Source organism: Balaenoptera musculus, chromosome X, assembly GCF_009873245.2.
Source record: "Balaenoptera musculus isolate JJ_BM4_2016_0621 chromosome X, mBalMus1.pri.v3, whole genome shotgun sequence".
Lineage (NCBI taxonomy): Eukaryota > Metazoa > Chordata > Mammalia > Artiodactyla > Balaenopteridae > Balaenoptera > Balaenoptera musculus.
The window spans coordinates 8,331,839-8,356,112 of NC_045806.1; the positions used below are offsets into that span (position 1 = coordinate 8,331,839).

The 24,274-nt window shown below is 39.9% G+C and overlaps 1 protein-coding gene across 10 annotated transcripts in view; it reads right to left on the reverse strand.

Moving 5' to 3' along the window:
- Positions 1-24,274, reverse strand: part of ARHGAP6 (Rho GTPase activating protein 6) — a 264,909-nt gene that overhangs the window by 105,926 nt on the left and 134,709 nt on the right. The window lies entirely within an intron of this gene.

Consider the following 24,274-nt stretch of genomic DNA (forward strand, 5'->3'; position numbering starts at 1 on the left):
CCAGAATGTCATCTAGTTGGAATCATGCAGTACACAGTCTTTCCAGATTGGCTTCTTTTATTATGCATTGAAGTTTCCTTCATGTGTTTTCACAGCTTGATAGTGCATTTCTTTTAGTGCTAATAGTCTGTTATCTGGATGCACCACTGTTTATTTATCCATTCAATGACTGAAGGACATCTTGGTTGCTTCCAAGCTTTGGCAATTATGAATAAACATCCATGTGCAGGTTCTTGTGTGGCTATAAGTATTCAACTCCTTTGGGTAAATACCAAGGAAGGTGATTGCTGGATTGTATAGTAAGAGTATATTCAGTTTTGTAGAAACTGCCAAGCTGTCCTCGCCAATAATGTATGAGAGTTCTTGTTGCTCCACATCCTCATCAGCACTTGGTGTTGTCAGTATTCTGGATTTGGGCCACTACAGTAGGTGTGTAGTGGTATCTCTTTGTTGTTTTAACTTCTATTTCCCTGGTCACATATTATGTGGAGCATCTTTTCACGTGCTTATTTGCCATCTGTATATCTTCTTTGGTAGAGTGTCTGTTATGGTCTTTGGCTATTTTTTAATAGGGTTGTTTGTTTTCTTATTGTTGAGTCTTAAGAGATCTTTGTATATTTTAGACATCAATCTTTTATCAGATGTGTCTTTTGCAAATATTTTCTCCCAGTCTGTGATTTGTTTCCTCATTCTCTTGACATTGTCTTTCACTGAGCAGAGTTTTTAATTTTAATGAAGTCCAGCTTATCAGTTATTTATTTCATGGATCATGCCTCTGGTGTTATATCACCATACCCAAGGTCATATGGGTTTTCTCCTGTGTTAACCTTCTAGGAGTTTTATAGTTTTGCATTTTACATTTAGGTCTGTGATCCACCTTGAGTTAATTTTTGTGAAGAGTGTAAGGTCTATGTCTAGAGTCAAATTTTTGTTTGTGGATGTCCACTTGTTCCAGCACCATTTGTTGAAGAGACTCTCTTTGCTCCATCGTATGGCCTTTGCTCTCATGGCAAAGATCAGTTGACTGTATTTATGTGGGCCTATTTCTGGGCTCTCTATTCTGTTCCATTGATCTATTTGCCTGTTCTCTTGCCAATACCACACTGTCTTGATGACTGTCATTTTATACTAAGTCATGAAGTCAGGTAGTGTTAGTCCTCCAACTTTGTTCTTCTCTTTCAATATTGTGTTGGCTATTCTGGGTCTTTTGCCTTCTCACAGAAACTTTAGAATTAGTTTGACAATATCCACAAAATAACTTGCTGGGATTTTGATTGGGATTCCCCTGAATCTGTAGATCAAGTTGAGAAGAACTGACATCTTCACAATAGTGAGTCTTCCTTTCCATGAACATGTGCTATCTCTCCATTTATTTAGTTCTTCCTTGTTTTTATTCATCAAAGGTTTGTAGTTTCCCTCACATAGATGGTGTACAAATTTGGTTACATTTATACCTAAGTATTTCATTTTGGGGGGTGCTAATATAAATGGTATTGTGGTATTAATTTCAAATTCTACTTGTTTATTGTTGGTATATAGAAAAGCGACTTTGTATATTAACCTTGTGTCCTACAACCTTGCTATAATTGCTTATTAATTCCAGGTTTTTTGTCGATTATTTTATTTATTTATTTATTTTTAATTTTATTTATTCATTTTTGGCTGCACTGGGTCTTGCGTGGGCTTTCTCTAGTTGTGGTGAGCAGGGGCTACTCTTTGTTGTGGTGCGCGGGCTTCTCATTGCAGTGGCTTCTGTTGTTGTGGAGCATGGGCTCTAGGCACACGGGCTTCAGTAGTTGTGGCACGTGGGCTCAGTAGTTGTGGCTCACGGGCTCTAGAGCGCAGGCTCAGTAGTTATGGCGCACAGGCTTAGTTGCTCCATGGTATGTGGGATCTTCCCGGACCAGGGCTCAAACCCGTGTCCCCTGGATTGGCAGGCAGATTCTTAACCACTGTGCTACCAAGGAAGACCTTTTCAATTATTTTAGATCTTCTGCATAGATGATCACAACATCTGTGAACCTGGTAGAGATCCAAGAGGTAAAACTTGCAAAAGTGTGGAGGCCTCCTGATGACTGGGTTTCTCTGGAGTTTTTAACTCTGAGAGTGGTCCACACTGAGTCTCTAGCAATTCATCAATTACAATTCAGGTTTCCCTACCCCAGCACTGGTTCCCTTGGAGACTGCTGCTCCAATAAGTTGTGATTCTCTGTATTCATCTGTTGGTTTCTCCAGTTTTTGGAGGCATCAGTGTGCGCTGTGACCTCCCTTCTCTAATGGATCTAAGCAGAGTTGTTAATTTTTCAGTTTGTTCAGACTTGTACTTGTTAGGTGGAGTGGTGTCTTCCAAGCTTCTTAAATGCCAGACCAGATACCCAAAGTTCTGATGCAAATTTTTAAAGATAATATTTACATACCATAGAATTTACCATTTTATAGTAAATGATTCAGTATTTTTTTAGATATATGCAGATATATGCAACCATTACCATTATCTAATTCCAGAATATTTTAATCACCCCCAGAAGAAACTCTACTAGCAATCACTCTCCATTCCCCTCTCACCTCCAGCCCTGACCACCACTAATCTACTCTATGTCTCTATAGATTTGCCTATCTTTGACTTTTAATATAAGTGGAATTATACAAAATGTGGCCTTTTGTTTCTGGTTTCTTTCTCTTACCATGTTTTCAGGGTTCATCAATATTGTAGCATGCATTAGTACTTCATTCCTTCTTACGGCTGAATAACATTCACTGTATGGATATACCAACTTTTGTTTATCCATTCATCAGTTGATGGATATTTGGGTTGTTTCCACTTTTTGGCCATTTTTAATAAAGCTGCTGTGAATTTTCATGTGAACACGTTTTCAATTCTCTTGAGTTTACGCCTAGTAGTGGAATTGCTGGATCATATGATAACTCTACAAATAGCCAAACAAAGCCAACAACAAAAACTTAAACAACGTGAGTTTGAACACCAAGATTTTAAAATAATTTTAGCGCAAAACTCATTTTCCACTTCATTCCTTTCATGTGAGATAAAATATCAAGTACAAGCAAACCCATACAATGCTTCCACTTCATAAAGATTGGCTTTTGGAGCTTTTACCAAGCAGTGAGAAGGAATACAATTCTTCAGTTTCTTTTCTCTTCACAAGCTGATGATCATGAGAGGCTTGAAAAATTTAAACATTTGGAGTGTTCATTTTTTTAGAAACTGAGCCAGGTAATGGCTCTACCAAAAAGAGCAAGTAAACTCTCTTAATCCCTTTATGTTCATATTTTAATTCCAATGACTAAGTGTTGATATCTAGCCTGGCAATTTTACATGTTAAAATAAAGTACAGTTCAGATCCCAGTTCCTTTCAAGGAGATATTCTTGTCTATATAAGGAGAGAAGCTAAAAACAAAATGCTGCACAGAACAGTTCAGCAGCCTTGTTTTAATTACTCTTGTGTTCTTTGATTTTATTGCTCTTCAGGTGAGGAAAAGCCAGAAGAGCTTAATACCTCCTGCAAGATAGTCATTCCATACTGCAATGCTTAATAGGGTCAGAAGCAAATAAACAAGAAAGATAATCACCCTAGCTTCTTTCTGGCTCTACAGAATAGACCCTCACAGTCTCCACTGTCGAAAAATGGAGAAGGGCTTCCCTGGTGGCGCAGTGATTAAGAATCTGCCTGCCAATGCAGGGGACATGGGTTCAATCCCTGGCCCGGGAAGATCCCACATGCCGCAGAGCAACTAAGCCCATGTGCCACAACTACTGAGCCCACGTGCCACAACTACTGAATCCCGCATGCCTAGAGCCCGTGCTCTGCAACAAGAGAAGCCACCGCAATGAGAAGCCCGTGCACCGCAACGAAGAGTAGCTCCCACTCGCCGCAACTAGAGAAAGCCCGCGCACAGCAATGAAGATCCAACACAGCCAAAAAGAAAAGAAAAAAGAAAAAAAATAAGAAAAATGGAGAAGCCACTGAGACAGATAATGTGGTTGGCAGAATAATGCCCCCCCCCAAAGACGTTCACACCCTAATCCCTGAAACCTGGAAGTAAAGTTGACCCTTGAACAACACGGGTTTGAACTGTGTGGGTCCACTTATGTGCAGTTTTCCCCCCCAGTAGTAAATACTACAGTACTACACGTTCTGCGGTTGGTTGAGTTTGCGGATACGGAAGCGTATATGCGGAGGAACCCCGTTTACTGAGGGCCACCGTAAGTTACATGCTAAATTTCAACTGCGCGGGTGGGGGGGTGTTGGTGCCCCTAACGACACCCCCCCTTGCGTTGTTCAAGGTTCAACTGTATGTTGCCTTACATGGCAAAAGGGACTTTGTGGATGTAATTAAATTAATGACTTTGAGATGTGGAGAGTCCCCTGGATTACGCATGTGGGCCCAATAAAAATATATGGGCCCTTGAAATAGGAGCACCTTTTTCAGCAAAGTTCAGAGAGGCAAATATGACTATGGAAAATTGGTCAGAGAGACGCAATATTTCTGGCTTTGAAGTTGGAGACAGGGTGCCATGAGCCTAGGAATGTGGGTGGCTCCTAAAAGCTAGAAAAGGCAAAGAAGTGGATTCTTCCCTAGAGCCCCCAGAAGGAATTCAGCCCTCCTGACACTTTGATTTTGGTCCAGTGAGACCTGTGTCAGGTTTCTAACCTACAGAGCTGTAAGATAATGTGTGTACTGTTTTAAGCCATTAAGTTTGTGGTAATTTGACACAGCAGCAATAGAAAATGAACACAGAGGGAATCAAAATTTTTATGCCTACAAGGGACTCATAAACTATTTAATGCAGGATTTTCCAAACTGTTCCATGATCAAGTAAGTCTGAGAAAGTTGTTCATGTGAGCCCCATCTTAAAGAATCACAATAACTATAACTAAGGAAAACTTGAGAAGTCCTGCAGAGGGAACATTGTAATTCAGAGTATCTTCTAAATACATTTGCTATAATCTCACCTCCTTTTCTTTTTTTCTTTTCAGAACATGTCTTCACACCCCTCAGATTCCTCAGAACACAGTTGGGAAACGCTGAACTAATCCCACCTGCTCAGTTGAGAACCTGAGACCCAAAGGGAAGAAGTGACTTGCCAAGATGGCACTTTGGCAACACAAAGACACAGCCCTGGCCTCACACTCATCTAGAACCCTGTCCAGAATGCCACTCTGTCCAACTGACAAGAAGACAACATTTCCTGGCACCCAGGTTTATCTAAGTTAGCCCTCTGGTGGGAGAAGATGTTATGAGGAGAGAATCGCCACAACAAAGCTCACGACATAAAATTCTCTACTCAATAATATCAAAAACAATATGGCTATTTTAGCACTGAACTTATTTTATTGTTTAAAATAAGTGTTCAACAAACTACTGAGAATTTACTAATTTCATATTAACAAGAAGAACACGATAAAATATATACTTTCCCACGGTGATTGAGCACGTTCCTAAAAACGCCCAATTCTGCTGCCAAAGTCCATTTTCCACAAATTCTGGTTTCCATAAATGCTCATTTGAGAAGGAACAGAGGTACAACCAAATGCTGCTGTTTTCCTTCGTAGCACTTAAATAATGCTTTCTCCACATTTCCCACTGCCTGTTCCAAGAACACTATCCTTTGATGTCTTTCAGATATATATTATCCACATCCTTTTTCAGAAACTGAATACTTGTTTCCACCACCTCGGTTTTTAAATAATAATAATAGTAATAATAATAAAGATTACAACTAATAAAGCTAACAACTTGGAATACTTATTTTGTGCCAAAGACCGTGCTACGTGCTTCACGTGAAGAACCTCATTTAACCTTTACAACAACGAATTAAGGTAAGTATTACCACTAACATCTCTATTTTACAGATGAGTCAACTGAGGCACAGAGAATTTGGGTACTCTGCCCAAGGTCACACAACAGGAAGTGGTGGAGCCAGAATCTGAGCATAATTTGATTTAGAGCCAGGGCCCTCTGTAAGCAGTAGCCCAGTGGTCCTCAACTGGGGGTGACTCTACCTCCCAGGGGACATGCGGCAATACTTGGAGACATTTTTGGTTGTCGCAGCTGAGGGGTGGAGTGCTACTGGCATCTAGTGGACAGAGGCTAGGGGTGCTGCTAAACATCCCACAGTGCCCAGGACGGCCCCCCAAACAAAGAATGATCCCGCTCTAAGTGTCAAGAGCTTCAAGATTAGGAAATAGTGCCCAAGCCGAATGCCTCTCTAGGAGAGGGCATTTTGAATGGGCCAATTGTTGGTAAGATACGTGCTTCTCATTTCCAGGTTAGAATCTCTATCTGGGAAATGAGGTTATCTCAACCGGGGGTGGAGGGCACTTACAGCCATGGGGTCTGTTTGGTGCATCTTCTCATAGCATCCATTTACTCAATAGTTTCAGTTGGCATTTTCGCACTATGCCCTGGCACCCTGGAACTCTAGGTCATTTAAATTTTTGTCCTTCAGTGGACACATGGGAGAGGCAGTAGCCCACTAGGAAGTGTGTGAAAAGGGCCAAAAAGAAGATTTTGGTTTTCATTAGCCTTGCCTCATAGCCCAGAAGACACAACAGCAGTGTCTGTGTCACAGATAATGGCAATAGCAAAGGGACGCAGCCACAGTGGGTTGTTTGGGATGTAGTTAAAATATTTTTGGAGAGCAGTTCTGCATATCTACTCAGAATGTAACTGTGCATCCCATTTGACCCAGCAATTCTACTTCTAAGAATGTATTTTATAGAAATACAGAAGGTGCAAGGTACATTCACAAAGATATTCACCTCAACACCACCTCTGAGAGCTAAAAAAAAAAACAACAAAACAACATAAAAACAACAGAAATGCATGCCTATGTTCACCAAAACGTGCGCAAGAATGTTCATAGCAGCACTATTTGCAACAGCCAAAGACTGTAAACTATGCAAACGTTCATCAAAGTAGAATGGATGAATTGTGGTATACCAACACAATGCAACACTGTGTAGCAATGAGAATGAATAAACAAACTCCAACCACCTACAACAATATGGATGAATTCCACAGACATGTTGAATGAAAGAAGTCTGACACTAAAGAGAACACACTGTATAAAACCATTAATGCAAAGTATAAAAATAGGCAAATCTGTGCTGTGAAAAGACAGATTAGAAGTTACTGTTGGGGAGAAGTGACTGGAAGGGCATTCAAGGGGGGCCCAGGGTGCTGGTCATGTTGTTTCCTCATCTGGCATAGGTGTGTTCACTTTGGGGAAACATTAAGTTGTAAGCTTATGTATGATTGTATGATAGGTGCACTTTTCTACATGTGCATTCTATTCTATATATATATATACACACACACACATACATGCACATATAAATATCAACAACCTAAGTATCCATCAGTGGGTGACTAGCTACATAAACTACGAAATGGGATATCTACTCAATGGAATTCTATGCAGCCATTAAGAAAAATGAAGTAGCTCTCTCTTATAAACTTGGAAAGATGTCCACTATATATAAAGGTAAACAAGGAAGTGGCAGAACAGCATGATGTCTACTATAATTTTTACAGGAAATATATGTGAGCCTAAGCACAGAAAGAGCAGAAAAAATATTCTCAAATGGTTAATAGTAACTGTTGCTTTAGGAGGGGATTCTTAGGGATTTTAACATTCTGCCTAATGTATTTCAATATTGTTTGAATTTATTTACCAACATGTATTATGCTTGTACTCAGAGAAAAAGGACATAGAGAAAATTAAGATGAACAAAATATGCCTTACATTTGAGATCATTATTATTTCATCACTCAGGAAGATGAGGGATTTTGCTGGATGAAGGAAAAGATAATGGAATAAACCTAGTGCCTCGCCTGCAGGGTTGCTAATTGAACCCAGTGAGGGTGGTCACGTTGGTTTGTTGCTGGCAGTCTTAACACTCGATTCAAATTAACACTTGTTTGCTGGGCTGCCCCACATTCTAATCTAGTTGTGGTGTGACCACCGCAAACAGGATTTTTGGCCACACAAAGAATGTGTCTACAAAATGGCAAAACAATTGGATTTGTTTGATTAAATGAAGAAAACCATATATTGAGAGGAAGGAAAAATCAACACAGCTACACCCAAAGTAACCTACTCAGATGGGTGGTTCATGAAATGCACTCATTCATTGAATCAACATTTTAGCAGCCTCATGCGGACTCTGTGAGAGATTCTGTTTGAAATGAAATACTCGTGGATAAATCAAGAGACCATGAACAACACTGTTTTCGCCCACCATCAGCAAATGTTTTCTGGGTGCTCACTGTGGATCTGCCAGCATGCTAAAACTCAGTGGGTCCGATACTCCTATTTTATAATCAATTGCAAATGCTACTGTGTTGAGCGTACTTAATTCCACTCATGGCACTGAATGGAACTTCGCTTAAAAGAAAAAAATCCACTGATTTGGGCAAAGTTGATAGAACTACAACTTTTCATATACAGTAAATGTCTAAGAGACATATATAACAATTCATAAAGTGGAACAGATTGTGTCCCATGGAGTTCAACCCTGGTTGCACATTATATTCAACTGAAACAGAATTTCTAGGGGGCGGTACCTGGACGTAAATATTTGTAAAAGCTCCCCAGGTGATTGAAAAACACAATGACTTGGAGCCATTGCTCAGACCAATTAAATCAGAAGCTAGATGGAATGGGACCCAGACAGGAGTATTATTTAAAAGCTACCCAAGTGGCTCTAAAGTGTAGTCTGCATTGAGACCAATTTCTTCTAAATTCATATTATAAAAGAAGTCAGAAGTGGCCCTTCAAGAAGCATTTTGTAAAGGGACCCAATATTACGTGGTTTCAGCTTGTGCAGTTTTATGAGAAAATTGATCACAAGGTGATATTCTACCATGTTATGGTTTCAGATGTTTCAGCTAATGTGTATATATTAGCTCCCAGTTTCTTAAGTGCTTACTAGGCTTAAACACTACTCCACATACCTCATTGAGATAATTTCATTTAATCCCCATAACAATTCTATGAAGAACTGAGTGGGAACAGATCTTTCCAGATGAACCACCACACAGTTATGGTGGGGTTTTTTTCCAGAAGTTTTGCTTTTACTCAATTTAATAGCTGATCTGTGAGACCCAGACTCTTTCAGATTCTCTACCTATTCCACTTTCTAATGGACAGGGTGGGAGAATAAGTTAAGGAAGAATCTAAATATGTGCACTTAAAATCTTAAAAATATCTTTGGATGTTTGTTAAATAAACTTTTAAAATAACTTTAAGTCAGCATGAGTTTAAGGCATTCTGCAATATCCCTGATATAAACAAGAGTTAAAAGCAACATTCTGGAATTGCTATAGTCTATGAGAAATAAGAAAATTCACGTTTTATATTCACAAAGAAGCCATCGTACAACAGCAACCTACTCGTAAACACAATTCGAGTTTACCAACTTTAGTCTGATAGCACTGCTATACACACGGCATCAAGTCCTAGGCAGCCAAGGTTACACAGACTAAGGCAGTACGAGAAAACACTTCCTTAAAATTGAGAGCAGGAAGTGGGCTAGTTATTACCTCCATAATTTTAAGATTCCCACTCTGAGCAGGGCAGATCTTGAGAACAAGAACAAACCATAGACACGATTTCCTTCAGCCCATTCATTTATAAACGGGTTACCAGGGAGGAAGAGGGCCTCCTGCACTCACGCATTTCTGAACAGTAAAAAGGTCACGCTTATAAACTGACTTTCTAAAATGCACATATTTTTTTTAAATTTATTTATTTATATTTATTTTTGGCTGTGTTGGGTCTTTGTTTCTATGCGAGGGCTTTTCTCTAGTTGCGGCAAGCGGGGGCCACTCTTCATCGCGGTGCGCGGGACTCTCACTATCGCGGCCTCTCTTGTTGCAGAGCACAGGCTCTAGGCACACAGGCTCAGTAGTTGTGGCTCACGGGCCTAGTTGCTCCACGGCGTGTGGGATCTTCCCAGACCAGGGCTCGAACCCGTGTCCCCTGCATTGGCAGGCAGATTCTCAACCACTGCGCCACCAGGGAAGCCCCCTTTCTTCTTTCTCTAATTGCTTTAGGTGTAAGATTAGGTTGTTTATTTCAGATGTTTCTTGTTTCATGACGTAGGACTGTATTGCTATAAACTTCCCTCTTAGAAGTGCTTTTGCTGCATCCCATAGGTTTTGGGTCATCATGTTTTCATTGTCATTTGTTTCTAGGTAGTTTTTGATTTCCTCTTTGATTTCTTCAGTGATCTCTTGGTTATTTAGTCGTGTATTGTTTAGCTTCCATGTGTTTCTATGTTTTACAGATTTTTTCATGTAACTGATATCTAGTCTCATAACGTTGTGGTCGGAAAAGATACTTGATATGATTTCAATTTTCTTGAATTTACCAAGGCTTGATTTGTGACCCAAGATATGATCTATCCTGGAGAATGTTCCATGAGCACTTGAGAAGAAAGTGTATTCTGTTGTTTTTGGATGGAATGTCCTATAAATATCAATTGAGTCCATCTTGTTTAATGTACCATTTAAAGCTTGTGTTTCCTTATTTATTTTCATTTTGGATGATCTGTCCATTGGTGAAAGTGGGGTGTTAAGGTCCCCTACTATGATTGTGTTACTGTCGATTTCCCCTTTTATGGCTGTTAGCATTTGCCTTATGTATTGAGGTGCTCCTATGTTGGGTGCATAAATATTTACAATTGTTATATCTTCTTCTTGGATGGATCCCTTGATCATTATGTAGTGTCCTTCTTTGTCACTTGTAATAGTGTTCATTTTAAAGTCAATTTTGTCTGATATGAGAATTGTTACTCCAGCTTTCTTTTGATGTCCATTTGCATGGAGTATCTTTTTCCATACGCTCACTTTCAGTCTGTATGTGTCGCTAGGTCTGAAGTGGGTCTCTTGTAGACAGCATATATACGGGTCTTTTTTTTGTATCCGTTCAGCCAGTCTATGTCTTTTGGTTGGAGCATTTAATCCATTTACATTTAAGGTAGTTATTGATATGTATGTTCCTATTACCATTTTCTTAATTGTTTTGGGTTTGTTATTGTAGGTCTTTTCCTTCTCTTGTGTTTCTAGAACTTCTAGAGAAGTTCCTTTAACATTTGTTGTAAAGCTGGTTTAGTGGTGCTGAATTCTCTTAGCTTTTGCTTGTCTATAAAGGTTTTCATTTCTCCGTCAAATCTGAATGAGATCCTTGCTGGGTAGAGTAATCTTGGTTGTAGGTTTTTCCCTTTCATCACTTTAAATATGTCCTGCCACTCCCTTCTGGCTTGCAGAGTTTCTGCTGAAAGAGCAGCTGTTAACCTTATGGGGATTCCCTTTATGTTGTTTATTGCTTTTCCTTTGCTGCTTTTAATATTTTTTCTTTGTATTTAATTTTTGATAGTTTGATTAATATGTGTCTTGGCATGTTTCTCCTTGGATTTATCCTGTATGGGACTGTCTGCACTTCCTGGACTTGATTGACTATTTCCTTTCCCATGTTAGGGAAGTTTTCAACTATAAACTCTTCAAGTATTTTCTCAGGCCCTTTCTTTTTCTCTTCTTCTTCTGGGACCCCTATAATTCGAATGTTGGTGCATTTAATGTTGTCCCAGAGGTCTCTGAGACTGTCCTCAATTCTTTTCATTCTTTTTTCTTTATTCTGCTCTGCAGCAGTTATTTCCACTATTTTGTCTTCCAGGTCACTTATCCGTACTTCTGCCTCAGTTATTCTGCTATTGATTCCTTCTAGAGAACTTTTAATTTCATTTATTGTGTTGTTCATGAGTGTTTGTTTGCCCTTTAGTTCTTCTAGGTCCTTGTTAAACATTTCTTATATTTTCTCTATTCTATGTCCAACATTTTGGATCATCTTTACTATCATTACTCTGAATTCTTTTTCAGGTAGACTGCCTATTTCCTCTTCATTTGTTTGGTCTGTTTCGTTTTCACCTTGCTCCTTCATCTGCTGTGTATTTCTCTGTCTTCTCATTTCACTTAACTTACTGTGTTTGGGGTCTCCTTTTCACAGGCTGCATGTTCGTAGTTCCCGTTGTTTTTGGTGTCTGCCTCCAGTGGGTGAGGTTGGTTCAGTGGGTTGTGTAGGCTTCCTGGTGGAGGGGACTGGTGCCTGTGTTCTGGTGGGTGAGGCTGGATCTTATCTTTCTGGTTGGCAGTGCCACATCCGTTAATGTATTTTGGGGTGTCTGTGAACTTAGTATGACTTTAGGCAGCCTCTCTGCTAATGGGTGGGGTTGTGCTCCTGTCTTACTAGTTGTTTGGCATGGGGTGTCCAGCACTGGAGCTTGCTGGCCGTTGAGTGGAGTTGGGTCTTAGTGTTGAGATGGAGATCTCTGGGAGAGCTCTCATTGATTGATATTACATGTGGCCGGGAGGTCTCTGGTGGACCAATGTCCTGAACTTGGCTCTCCCACCACAGAGGCTCAGGCCTCACACCAGGCTGGAGCACCAAGACCCTGTCAGCCACACGGCTGCAGTGTAGCCCAAACTCTGCTTGAAAGAATAGTTTATCTGGACCATCTCTGCTAAAGATGGAGACCCCAGGCTAACCACGCCTCCTCACTTGTGAAATCTGGTTATAGCATCCAGGCACGCAATATGAAGGATCTGCGGTTTGGCTCCCTGCAGTTTCGGTTACCCACGGTCAACCACGGTCTTTTTCTTTTCCTTTGTGCTTAGTCTGGCTTCACTGGCTCACAGGGGGCCGCATACAGAGGCCTCACACCTGGCACCTGGTACCTCAGAGCAGAGTTTCTGGCGCAAAAGGCTGCAGTATAATTTTAAAGCTGAGTTAAGCAAAACTCTCTGAGAACCATTAATACACTTTTGTAGCTGTAGCAGAGAACATGCCAAATCCAAACTGATATACTTTTTGAATTATTGGCACCATGGTTCCAATGCTTCATAATGAAGGTGAAGACCACTGGCACATACCATTTTATTTCATTTTTTAAATAACAATTTCAATCTTTTTTAATACTCTGAAAAGTGGATGGTTTTTCCCACCAGATCTTTTTTTGAACAATAATTTTACCTCAATAACTACTGTGCTCCTTTCCTGTATTTTTTTTTTTTAGATTTGCCAGCTGCATTTTTTTGGTGGGGGGGCTGCGTTGTGTCTCTGTTGCTGCGCGAGGGCTTTCTCTAGTTGTGGCGAGCGCAGGCTACTCTTGGTTGTGGTGTGAGGGCTTCTCATTGCAGTGGGTTCTGTCATTGTGGAGCATGGGCTCTAGGTGCACGGGCTTCAGTAGTTGTGGCACGCAGTCTCAGTAGTTGTGGCACACAGGCTCTGTAGTTGTGGCTCACGGGCTTAGCTGCTCTGCGGCATGTGGGATCTTCCCAGACCTGGGATCAAACCCATGTCCCCTGCACTGGCAGGCAGATTCTTAGCCACTGCGCCACCAGGGAAGTCCCTCCTTTCCCCTATTTATCTCTTCACTATTTTCTAAAAGAAATCACAGAATTTTAGAACTCAGGGTTCATCATTCAGATCTTCAAGGACCCTGAAACAGTGGTTTTGCCACCACAGATGCTGGGTCCAGGCACCCACCCCACTTCTACACCTCTACACTCAGCTCAATTCTTAGGTAAGTGTGGATCTGTGGTTCTCGACTGGGAGCAATTTTGTTCCCCCTCTTCCACAGGGAACGTATGGCCATGTCTGGAGACATTTTTGGCTGTCACAACTGGGGGAGGAGGTGTTACTGGCATCTAGTGGGTAGAGGCCAGGGATGCTGCTAACATCCTACAGTGCACAGCACAGTTCCCACAACAAAGAATGATCTAGTCCAAATGCCAAGAATGCTGACTCTGAGAAACCCTGCTGTAGAGGTTCTCAGAGATCCATTTTCCTACCACATATTGTATGATTCCATTTTTATGAAATGTCCAGAATAGACAAACCCATCGAGTCAGCAAGAAGATTGGTGGGTGTCTAGGGGTTAGGTGAAGGGAAATAGGGGGCAGCTGCTAATGAGTATGGGATTTCTTTTCAGGTGATGAAAATGTTCTGGAACTAGATTGTGGTGATGGTTACAAACTTTGTAAAGATACAAAAAAAACATACTAAAACCCACTCAATTGTACACTCTAAACAGGTGAACTTTATGATATGTAAATGATAGAGCAATAAGGTTATTAAAATTCTTTTTATAGACTTTTCATTAAGTAGTTTTTATTTCTGACTAAGCAAGAGCATTTTTGAATAGCTCTAGGTTCACCTGGAGAATATTCTGTGGCAACACTTTTTTTTTTTTTTTTTTTTTTTTAATTTTTTTAATTTATTATTTATTTATTATTTTTATTTTTGGCTGTGTTGGGTCTTCGTTTCTGTGTGAGGGCTTTCTCCAGTTGCGGCGAGTGGGGGCCACTCTTCATCGCGGTGCGCGGGCCTCTCGCGGCCTCTCTTGTTGCGGAGCACAGGCTCCAGACGCTCAGGCTCAGTAGTTGTGGCTCACGGGCCCAGTTGCTCCGCGGCATGTGGGATCTTCCCAGACCAGGGCTCGAACCCGTGTCCCCTGCCTTGGCAGGCAGGTTCTCAACCACTGCGCCACCAGGGAAGCCCCTGTGGCAACACTTTTTAAATGCAACCCTATATTTTATAGGAAAGACATTAAAGACTTTTCCTTTTTTAATTAATCTATTTCTAGATGTTCCCATAATGTCATTATTTGGTCTGGGGCCCTGAGATACACTGCACTCAGCTGTGAGCTAAGAGGTCAGGAGGGCCGGGGGCAGGGTAGGTACCCAGGGCTCTGGCCTCTGCTCCACCTCTCATTGGGATGTAAAGGTGGCCAACTCATCTGGCCACTTCCTGCTTCAACTTCCTCATTCCCGCGAACTTTCTCGTTAGAAACCCAAGAAAGCAAGGATGGTGAGAGCAAATGCTCAGTGCTTTACAACTGCCAACTATACACAACTCGCATTCCTTGCGCTGGTATCCAGGGTCTCTCTCTTCCCACCAGCCACCTGCATTACTATTTTTCGATCTAAAACCTCTACTCCTGCCCAGCCGGTCTCCTTCTGCACACCCAAACACGCTCTGCATTTTTCCATTTCTGTTCTTTCCAGTGACAAAGCCCTATGATGGAATAGCCTCTACGTCTATCCAAATCCTTTGCATCCCCAAAGCCCAGACATCATTCTACCTTTTTTCCAAAGCCTCTGGTTCATGGTAAACGCTAGCAGTTATTTTAGGTGACGAATTGTACATTTAATTGCTAAGAGCATGGAAGCACTACAAGATGTCACCTCTGGGACCTCTTCTCGTACTACAGCCTTGACCTCATACCACACCAGCACAACTGGCTTCCCGCCAGTTCTCCCACATTCCAAGTACGCCTCCATGTTGGTGCCTCTGTGCTGGCCCTTACCCTAGAGATGCTCAGGTTTTGTTTAAAACCAACCACCCTATTGAAACTTGCAACTCAGCACTTCTAATGCCCCTTAGCCAGCTCTCTTTTCCTTTTCCTTAGCCTTTCTCACCTTTTTAAAAAAAATCTCTAATAGTATTTTATTTTATTTTTTATACATCTTTATTGGAGTATAATTGCTTCACAATGCTGTGTTAGCTTCTGCTGTACAACGAAGTGAATCAGCCATATGCATACATATATCCCCATGTCCCCTCCCTCTTGAGTCTCCCTCCCCTCCTCCCTATCCCACCCCTCTAGGTGGTCACAAAGCACCGAGCTGATCTCCCTGGGCTATGCTGCTGCTTCCCACTAGCTATCTATTTGACATTGGGTAGTGTATATACGTTGATGCTTCTCTCACTTTGCCCCAGCTTCCCCCTCCCCTCCCCATGTCCTCAAGTCCATTCTCTATGTCTGCATATTTATTCCTGCCCTGCCACTAGGTTCATCAGTACCATTTTTTTTTAGATTCCATATATCACCTTTTAACATATCATTTATTTATCATATCTATTGTTCATAGTTGCTCTCTGCGAGATTGTGAACAGGGATCTCTGTCTTTTACTCACTGATACACTCCATGAACGTAGAACATGCCTGGCATGTGGAAAGTAACCAATAATTATTTAAACATGTAAAATGCTAGAACATCAGATGGCACTTAATAAACTTTAGTTTCATCATCATAATTGTCATCATCATCAACTGTATCATCATGGGGCAACTCTTGTACTATTATTCCACACCACTGCACTGTCTTTAACCTTTCCTGTTTCTATATTTTATATAATGTATAAAGATGGTAAGCTTCTGAGGTTAGAGACCAATGACGTGTATATATTTTTGATATGTCGTTTTTTAGATTGAGATATAATTCACCTGCCATAAAATTCACCATTTTAAAATTTACAATTGAGTGGCTTTTAGTAGAGTCACACGGTTGTGCAACTATCACCACTAATTTAATTCCAGAACATTTCCATCATCCTCTCCAAAAAAACCCCAAACCCATTAGGAGTCACTCCCTATTTCTCTCTGCCCCACCTCCTGGCAACCATGAATTTAATTTCTGTCTCTATGGATTTGCCTATTCTAGGCATTTCTGAAATGGAATCATACAATACATGGTCTTTTGTGTCTGGCTTTTTTCACTTAGCATAATGCTCTCAAGGTTCATCCACGTTGTAGGGTGTGCCAGTACTTCATTCCTTTTTATGGCTGAATAATATTGCATTGTATGGATAACATGCCATATATTTATATGTGTGCTATGCTTTGGATATTACAGATACTCAATAAATATTTTATCCCAATGATTTAAAAATTTTGGAGATATATGGCATGCTACTGAGAAGAGACTTAGCACATGACTATGATTCTCCTAAGAGCACAATGATGATGAAGATGATGCACTAGGTAATATAAAAAAGAGAGATTTTATGATTCTCAAGCTATTTTAGCACTATACTGGGGAAAATGTCATCTATAATTAGAACAAACTTGCACTCACTCCATAGAATTCTGTGACAGGTGACTGCATCTCTTTAATTTCATTTCAAGTAAAAATTCCTATGATAAAATGGATGTGAGTAGAATTGAATTAACTTCTGGTATTCCTGCTAATTTATTTCCTCAGAGTTATATCAACTTCAGATCTAGTTAATACTCCAAACAGACATACCATTCATGATGTGACTTTTTAAATAGAGGTTTGGAAATAATTCTCAACTACTATCACTGAATTTTATATAATTTAGGGATGTGATGAAGAAAATACTAGCTGAAAGGCTGCTCAGGGCGCTGTCCATGTTCAAAGGGCCATGAGCTAAAACAATAACTGGAATGGATAACAGGAATGACAACACAGCCAGAACTGGGGACATCGCCCGTACTTAGGTCTTACCATATATTTCTTGTTCCCTGTAGAATTAGTAGATGATGTTAAAATAGTATTCTGACATTTTACATTCATGTCCCTGTGGGTAATTCCTTAAGAGATGAAGATGAAAGGTATGCTACTAAACTGTAACAATATAAGAATTTTCTGTCCAAGAACAATAGAAGAAATTCTGCGTATCGAATATGTGAGAACAATCGTTTCCAACCTTTTGGGTGGTGAACTATTTCCTTTGTTTCTTTAAATTTGCTCTCTTTCCTCCTTGAGCAATTACTAAAATCGTCACTCTTAATATTGGAAATCATGCTAGGAAGAGTCAAATGTATGCTGAAGACATTACTAGCTTCCCCTTAATGGTGTTTCCCCATTTTCCAGGCAGTAAGGTAAGTGTACAAGAGTCAAGAACGTTTGCTCAGGGGTCAATGGCCCAACCAAGATTCTAACCTATGCTGTCCTTTGCCAAAGACAAGTTCTCTCCACCATAGCATATTGCTTTTGTTTGAAAACTACCAGTCTGTGTATGTGTACATTGAATCCCATTAGGAAAGTGCAACTTACTTTGGTGTATTATATTTTGCTCAATAAGCAGAAGTAAAAACGCTTGTTCTTACATTACTGCGTTACCTCTGTTAACACAGACGTAACATTTTCACTCCCGACAGTTACCAGTTAATTATAACCCAAACAACATACTATCCATCTACATATAATTTCCCTTATTGAAAATTGCTCCACCAGATACTTAGCAAATGCTTACAGACCTTTCAAATTACAAGCTGTATGAGCTCTCTCTATGAATGCTTATATTATTCAGATATTTTTTTACTAATGATCTAAAAGGGAGCCTATCACTTTCTAAAAATCATTTTGTTTGTCTTTGATTTTTATGTTCAGCTTTTTCCCCCCTGAGAATGAACATTAAATAAACCTAGGGCCTACAGAAGATCCAGCACTATCACTCATCACTTTCACTGAACATGAAGGAGAAATATTATGCCCTAAACTTCTTTTATCTCCCCTGCATTTGTTCCATTCACCAATTATTTAAAAGAAATAAAATCTTGGTTTCCCAGAGGCTTTCAGGAATGAGTCCCTTAGATAACTCTTTTAATTTTTTGGTGAATATCTCCCCAAATGGAGATAGGGAGAGGGAGGGAGGGAGAAAAACAGGAAAGAGAAGGAGGGGAAGGAGAAGGAGATGGAGGAAGGACAGGAGGGAGGACGAGGAGAATCATTTCAGAGCGAGAGGACTGTAAAAATCTATTGTTTCCACTTAACCATGTATCACAAACATCTTTCCATGCCAACAAATACAGATTGATACCCTTTATATGTGCCGTAGTTGATTTGAAGCGGTCCCCTATTGGTAGACATTTTGTTTTAGATGTTAGTTCATCAACACTTCTATCTACTTTATACTGTCCTTGGAAACAGCAGGCGCTGCCTATAATCTAATCTTTCCCTGATGACTCGGTGTGTACGTATCCGTTAAGGTACAATCACTGCAGAAGCAGAAAGTACAGGACATTAGGCTGAAAGACTGAAGTGGGTCTATATACAATTAATATGCCCCTTCCCAGTCCAGCCAAAGAACTACTGGAATACTCTAGAGGGCCCGCCTTTCCCATAGGCCCCACGTCTTTTGGTGTCAGTGCTCTCCCTTTCCTCCCTCCTCACCCCTTTCTCCGCCACAAACCCAGACATAGGCAGAGAGTGTGTTAGTCTCCTGAAGGTGAGAAGGAAGATTTGATCCAACGCCCACTTCCAGCATTCTCCACCCCAACTCCAAGTGGAGCTTTCTTTTAGAACCTGTGAGCAGTTTGAGAACCGGGTCACTGTCTTATTCATCTTTGTACTCCAGCACCAATGACTGTGCTAGGCACATACTAAGTGCTCAATAATGGCTGTTTAAGTTAGATCACAGTTTTGGCCTTTAAGGGATATGTTCAGAGCTTATGACCCTAGGACCATCTCCCTTTACTGCATAGCTGTTTTATTTCCTACTGCTTCAATAATGTTTCCTTTTTTCTTTTCAGAACTCTTGCGGCTTGCTTTGATCACCATCTTGAATACCAGCACAATGCATTTCCTCTTCTTATATGTGCCTTTCTTCTCTCTGGTCCCTTACCTCCATTACTGCTTTTCTTACGTTTTTTATTCCAAGTCTACTCACTTATTAAATGTTGTTAGCCAGTAGAAGATTCCTCTTTTTTCCCCATAGCTTCAAACGACCAGCCATAAACCATAGTTAATTCCAGCATATTCTGGAATATGTACTGATGGTTTGCAATCAATAAAGTACGTGAATGTGGGTGAGAGAGGTTTTTTTTGTTATTATTCTTTTCAAATTACACCTTGGGCTGAAGCCTAAGAAGCTAATAATAATAATAAAACTTTATTATATTAAGCAAATAAACTCAGTCCCAAATAAGGAAAAAATCAATTTTATCTATTATAGTATACTTGCTTGTAATATATTACAATTTGAACTAACAGGTCAGAGCCAAATGTAGTAACGATTTTATGATAATAGATTCTAAACCTTTTACAGCATCTCCCTTTTTAGGTCCTTATAAGAGGCTATTTGTATGAAAGTCCAAAGTCCATTGACAGCAATGCTGAGTTATCTTAGCTGTTTAAAAGGCCCATCTAAATCACTGCAAGATTTCTTTGTCTAGGGAGATTCCACACAGATCAAGCACATTTTTAATATTTTCATTATGTCATGGATAACTTCTCTATATTTTCATCAGTTAATTGGCACATTTATCCAGCACCTACTTTGTAAAAGAGATTTTTCTAGGTACCAAAGAGCTCCCAAGGAAGTTTAAGACACAATACCTTCCCTCTTGCGCAAGAGGGAAGAGATATGGGAACATATGTATAAGTATAACTGATTCACTTTGTTATAAAGCAGAAACTAACACACCATTGTAAAGCAATTATACTCCAATAAAGATGTTAAAAAAAAAAAGACACAATACCTGACTTCTAAAGGTTGCAAAGGGAAGTCAGTGTGTTTATCGGAATCAATTGGTGGTGGTGTCCCTGAGTTCAGAAAAGGGTACAATTCCAGTCCAGCAAAACAAACAAAACAACCATCTTGGAGAATGATATTTTCTTCTAAGTAAATGTCTACAGAAGAAACATTTAAAAGCCGACTTTGGTTCCAACTACTTAAGAAAACCTACTCCTAAAATTGTTCCAGAATACTAGATAGTCGTAGACCTGCTTTAAAAGAAGATTCAAGAGTTGAGCTCCTATAGATGATAAGGAAGGCTCCTGGAACTCATAACACCTCACGTATTCAAAGATCACCCACATATCTTGACCACCGCTAAAAACCAGGAAGTTGAGCAAAGGGGGAAAAGCCCAAAACAAAACAAAACATCCTCTCAGCATTCGAAAACCAAGGCCACAAGACTGAAATTTTTGAGCTTTTTTCAAAAGTGAGCCTCCCAGGCTACCTCTGCTTAGAGCATCCCTTTACTTACAGTCCACACATACTTCTAACAAGTTTGGGCACGTGATTTTCCAGCGCACTGTAAATCAGAAGCAGCAGATTAGAAGGGGAGAAGTTGCTAGCATAAGCAATGTGAGAACAGCAAAATGTGATGGGTTGTAAGTCAAGAAAAAGAATAACTACTACCAAAAAAATGGGCAAAAGAACTTATTAAAAAATTATAAAGCACCACATAAAAATTTTCTATATGTATACAATTTGTTGTTGTTGAGTGCCTACTTTTTGTCTGAGGCCAGGCATTGCAGGAGGTGAAGACATTTAAAATATGCTTCCTCTCAGAGCTCAAGGGTGCTTTGGCTCTTGACTACCATGGCTTCTCTTTATTAAAAGTAGTTGATTGGGACACAGCGAGGAGGTGTTACAGCTGTAGGTTAGATTCTAGCTGCCTGGAATTAACCTATACTTTCCTCATCTCTGACCACTGGCAGGCAGGGACCGTCTGGTTCTTGATTTGTGCTAAAATCCCAGCCTGAGGTCCTTCCACATGAATTGCATGTTTTGCAGCCCTGCTTGATCCCACAGGAATCAGGAGGGAGTTAGAGCAGCTGTTTCTGGGCCAGAAGGTGTCTGAATGTAATATTTTTATAACCCTTTCTTGGACCTTCCTTCTTCCCATTAAGCAAGAATGGGAACCTATAATTCATAAGGGCATTTCTTCACTCATCATTTTGGAGAAAAGCTTTTAGAAACGGCAATGAAATCATGCATGTATTTGTCTCCTAAGTAACACAAATGGTCTTAGGTTCTTAAGTATTCAACATATGTATTTGAAATGAATGCATAAGTGAATAAAGACACATTCTGGGGTCATTCTGCCACAGATATTCCAGAGATACTGCCATAGAGGAAAATATTTTATTCTTGTGATCCATTTTTAAAATAGTGATTTAAAAAAAAAATATTTGAGGTCAAAGAGTAAGGAAAACAATAACACAAATACTTTGGAAATGTTACAGCCTCTACACAACAAAATAAGTAGTCAATCTAGTAAATTCTGTTTTATGACGTCAACTTACTCATAAATGAAACAACTGCTTATAGGAAAAAATTTCAATTGAATTTTTCCCCCCAAAACATTGACTAACTTTTAAATTGTATATGTGGGACCTACATTAGTGGAAGAGATTTCAAGCACAGAGATCCATATTTTAGTACCTTGTGACTCGGGATATGCAGTGGGGAAAAATAAATAGAAAGAACCCCATCATTTCTATTGTATTTGCCATCACACTGAACAACTGCCCATAGTGAATTGGCAATGACTCACTATCCAATGGACCAGAGAAATTAATGCCATAACAAAGGATCATTTCGTTGATCCTTGTGGCCAAATATATGACACTCTCTCATTGTCTAAAGGTAAGGCAAAGTAATGAGGTGAATTTTGTAAAACCACAACACCACTATTAGTTCACCAGTGACTTGTCCTTAATCTTTTCAGGCACTTCAATATATGTAGTTAAATAAAATAGGGCAAAAGATTGCAAAAGCATATAATATGATCTACATTTTCCTTCCTCTCCCTCCTACTCTCCCTTACCTCCTTGCTGTGCACCCCCCAACCTCTTCTCCCTCCAAGTAAGCGGAGAGCAATTCTCCTAAAATCCATTTTGCAAGTTCATTCAAAAGGAATCCTTCTTGCCTTTGATATACAATAAATACACCCATAAATAAATGCAAACTATGGACACAATTGGATTTTAGGACCATATTCTATGTTCCCTTTCATTCATACACTTTGCATGTCATAAACTTCCACTTTCTTTTTTGTAATTTCTCTCTCTCTCTGATTGAAAGGTCTACCTTACTTTCTTCACGATGGCTATTCATTCCCTACTAATTCATCCTCAAAGATCATCTTAGAATCTTATTTGTTAGCATTTTTTAAACATTAACCGTGTGCCAAGTGATGGGGTTGGGGAAGGTGATAATTTTCCATTCCCCCCAGAGATGTCTCTCATCTAGTTTTCACACTAATCCTCTTAGGTAGGTTCTATAATTACCTTCATTTTACTGATGAGAAAACTGAGGCTCAGATAGGCTTAGTATCTTGTCAATGGTCCCTAAACCCTCGGTGAAGCTGGGTTCAGGACCCACATAATTCTAACCTCCAGCTCTTAATAATACTACATTGCCTTTCATGGATATTTTCTCCTTGAATTTAATTCAGCCAATGTGGAGCATCAATAAAAGAATATATGTACATGAACAAACTTTAAAAATATTACTTAAATAGTCAAAAAGTTCCAGCTATACTGCCAATAGTATCTGGGTATGTAATGAGTATTTCTTCTATTGACCTAATATTGATAGACTACTCATCAACTACCTCTTATCACTGGTCACAAATTTTGCTTTTTAATTGATCATATTTTAGAATAAAATAAAAATCCATATGCTTTACTAAGGTGGAAGTGTCAAAGAATTTAACAGCTAGATCGGAGGTCCTCTTAGAGAGAGCAGGGTTTTGGTTTGTTGTTCAGGCAAAGGAGAGGCTGCTGAGAACATGGGGACAAGACAGCAAAAGGGACAGTAAGGAGACTCTGAAAAAAAAAAAAGAGAGTAGAATTCGGACTTGCTTATTAGAGAATGTGGGGTTGTGCCAGAAGGGTGCGGGCTAAGAAAGGTCATCATACTCAGAGAGGCTGAGCTGCTATGTGGGGTGTGGGAGCCAGGGCAATGCTTCCTGTGATACACATTTGTTTGCAGGAATCAAAATACATTTTTAAGTGTGGGGTGTGGTATGTGATATGTTCCTTGCCTTGTCTTTCTGATCATGAGTAAAAGTTTGGTTACTGTGATAACCTTGAGTTCGTGGGTGCTTGGATGGCAGATGGGTTGCAGGATGGGGCCAAGGAGAAGGGACTTTATCCTCTTTCGGTGGACACCAGAATGGTGATAAAGGAATAATCACAGGAAATGAGAAAATACCTTCAATGCAAGTAGAAAATAGAGCAGTGGTGATCCTGAAATTATAATCCCTCAGAGAATTATTGGCAAGAGCTTTGCGATTTTACCAGAATGGGGATTTGAATCAATTTATCCTGATCTGAGGGCTAGGGAACCCTAGAGAACACTTTGATTACACTTTAGAAACTCAACCATCTAACATATTTTTGGTAAAGAACAAGGTTATGTTTGTTAGAACCAGGGAACAGACAATGACATAGCCACTTATTAACAGTAAATTTGAATATATCAGCATGTGCAGTCAACTAATTTGCTGACTTAAAGACAGCCTGATGAAATTGTTTGCCTGTTAAACCTATTATTGCCTATAATGAAAGACTCTATATGCACTAATCACAACATACAGCCTTACATTTGATCACAGCTTCTAAAAGTCATGATGCAGGGATTTTCAGTTATACTCAACACAGTTTTCTTTCAGAAACCTGATTGGCTGTTCTAGATGCCATG